The sequence below is a fragment of the Schistocerca americana genome, chromosome 3, assembly GCF_021461395.2.
Source record: "Schistocerca americana isolate TAMUIC-IGC-003095 chromosome 3, iqSchAmer2.1, whole genome shotgun sequence".
Lineage (NCBI taxonomy): Eukaryota > Metazoa > Arthropoda > Insecta > Orthoptera > Acrididae > Schistocerca > Schistocerca americana.
The window spans coordinates 88,207,504-88,210,352 of NC_060121.1; the positions used below are offsets into that span (position 1 = coordinate 88,207,504).

Below are 2,849 nucleotides of genomic sequence, written 5' to 3' on the forward strand. Positions count from 1 at the left end.
GCTCTATCAACACTACCGAAACCTGTTTTGTACGCCTCCTTACCACAAACGCACTGTGTACGCCTCTCCACCACCCGAAAAATCAAATCTGTTGAGCGATAACCCCCGGAACGACTGCCCCCACACAGCTCGGTGCAGCCAATGACGAGTAGCTGTGTCGGTGCGCACAGTGTAACTGCGGTTTTGTAGCGCTTCCTGTCTTGCCATTAGAGTACGAGTTCGTAATGCACACTGTGGTGAGTGAAAGGTTGGCTGGCAGTATTGTCATGATACATTGTGAATAAAGGTAAGTAGACGAGACCTGCGTAAATGTAGGGCGTAGGTAGTCACAAATGAGTGCAAATATGAAGCAAAACTTGTCTCTCATCACCTAGTTATATCCTCAGACATCTTAACGTCAGAGAGTGACGTTGCGAAAACAATGTGGAACGGTTCAAGATTTTGCGCCTCCGATAGGGGCCATGCTAATCTTCTGTGTATCCTTTGAATTTTAGTATACGTACTGCCGAAGCAAGTACATGCCAGGGACACTGAGAAGCTGCATCTGTCGTTATTATATCGCTTCAAACATGTCTCGACTCGGGTTTAGCTTTGCTGTGCCGTGACAAAGGGCACAAGATTTACCAAGCGCTAATCTGTCAATCAACTACTGTGAAATATGATTGTTAGTAAGTGGTTACGCAAAACTTAGATAGTAGTGTAGCATACTCTCAGCATCCGCCCAGAGTAGCTGCAGTTTCACAGAGCTGCCAATGGGTGGCAGCACCAACGTTGGCATAGTGCTCACATCTGCACCTTAGTGTCATAGGCATGCCTACGAAACACACGTCTCCAGTATGCGAAATGAATGAATCTGTTTGTGGCTGGTGTCAGCATTACTGATGGCTCTGCAAAATTATGCACCAGTTTAGAAAGTGTTCAAAATCTAACACAAATTTCATTACTATAGCAATGGTACTTTGTAAACGATACTGTACGATTCAGTCTTTGAGCAGAGAATATGTGATGTTCTATGTAGGGCACTTTTTATCTGATACTCAAGAATTTACATGTGGTGTACTTGATGTATCTCCACCAGAATAGAAGAGAATCTTAATTGCGAGAAGAGACATAATCGCCACATAAACGATCAACAACAGCATTCGTATAGTACACTTTGAAACACGCCAGTGTAGTGCCATATCAGGCATGGATGGTTTTGCAGAGTTGTCTGAGATATTATTTACGGTGGACATTGCGCCACTTTCAGCACAGTAGCCAGAGTTAGAGCTGTGACTGATCCATGGGTATATAGGACAGCTTTACTCGACATTAGTATTATACTGTGATGTAGATGCATGAATGATCACGAGAAAAACCGTATTCAGGGACTATATGAATTGAGGAAGCAGGTTAGGTTGTGTGTTGGTAACTGTAGTTGTTTGCCAGTGATAATGCTGATCAGTTGTCACACAGTTAGATAGATACTGTAGTGCAAAACTAGAACGGATATTTATTAACCGCTTTCAAATTCTAAACCTGAATGGTCACTGCTGCCATGTGGAAGAAATGGTAGTTCGTGATGTTTGTTCCCTTTCCTGATACTTTGAAGCTGGATAGCGTTTTCTGACCTGAATGGCTCCGTATCTGCTTTTGTGCCAAATCTTATGCGTATGTAACATGAATATTTCATGGCGACTTTGGTCAAACCTATCTCTTCGACACGTTATGGGAAGTGGATCAGCTGCAATTGTGACTAGACTCGACTTGTGTGAAAATTACGGAATGCAAAGTGCTGCCAAAGGATTACAGTCCGAGAATTAAGTACTACTATGTCAATATTAGCATACTGGACTGCTTTCTAGACCGTGTTGTGGCATTCACTAGAGGGTGTTGTCACAAATTGATTTTGGTAACTATATATAACGGTAGATTACCAGTATCTGTGGGGAACTACAATGTGAATCACACTCATGGAGAATAACTAGTGAAATTTTTACACGACATATTCTAGAATCACACACTGGCTGTGGTTGTTTTAGAAGCTGCAGTTATCTTGTGTAAAGTCAACGTAATATTTCCAGATGACGTGTGTCGGTGCAGATGTGTGTTTTGTAACGAGATAGAGCTGATGCAAATCAGCTTGATTGTAGGAATAGGCGATGTGGCAGCTGATTGTGATACTGACATTTGTTTTTGCGGCATGAAACAAAACACAAACGATGGTCATATGTGCCTGAAACGCAACCCAGCTAAAATGATCTCCTCACGAAGAGAGTACCGAGAGGAGGTCGCCCAAGCCGCTGGGAGAGGCTCAATTCCCCGAAGCTTGTTCCCGTGAAGTGAAGACCAGCGGTGATGCCGCAGGGACACCACCTGCTCGCAGATGGCAACACGGAGACCGTCACAAGGAATGGAAGAACCAGCGGGCCCAGGTAGGAGGACTGCATCCTTGGCAGCAGTGTCAGCAGGCTCGTTTGCGTCAGACCGACGTGACCAGGAACTCACACAAGCATCACAGGGCCCCATCTAGAGTGAGCAAGTAGAGACTTTCTTGGACCTATTGCTCTAAGGGATAGACTGTGTACAGCACACAGAGGCTCTGAAGGGCACAGAGAGTCTGAGGAGTGACACAGTTAAAAGCCTGTCACCGGATGCGCTGCTATAAATGTTAAGAACTGTTCCAGAAGCTAATACCGAAAATCGTCGGTGGCCATTACGAAGGCACACCCGACACCACGGTCTGTCCGAGAGAAAGTGTACACAATGTTCTGGGCGAAAGTCGAGGGACTTACAGCTATTCCAGAGTGGTTTTCTTAGAAAGCGAATAAAATTGAAGGTGAACACGAGACGCCATACGAAACAAAGGT

The 2,849-nt window shown here is 44.6% G+C and overlaps 1 pseudogene; it reads right to left on the minus strand.

The window, feature by feature from the left end:
* Positions 1 to 417: 417 nt before the first annotated feature.
* LOC124608731 lies at positions 418 to 518 on the minus strand (annotated as a pseudogene).
* Positions 519 to 2,849: the final 2,331 nt, after the last annotated feature.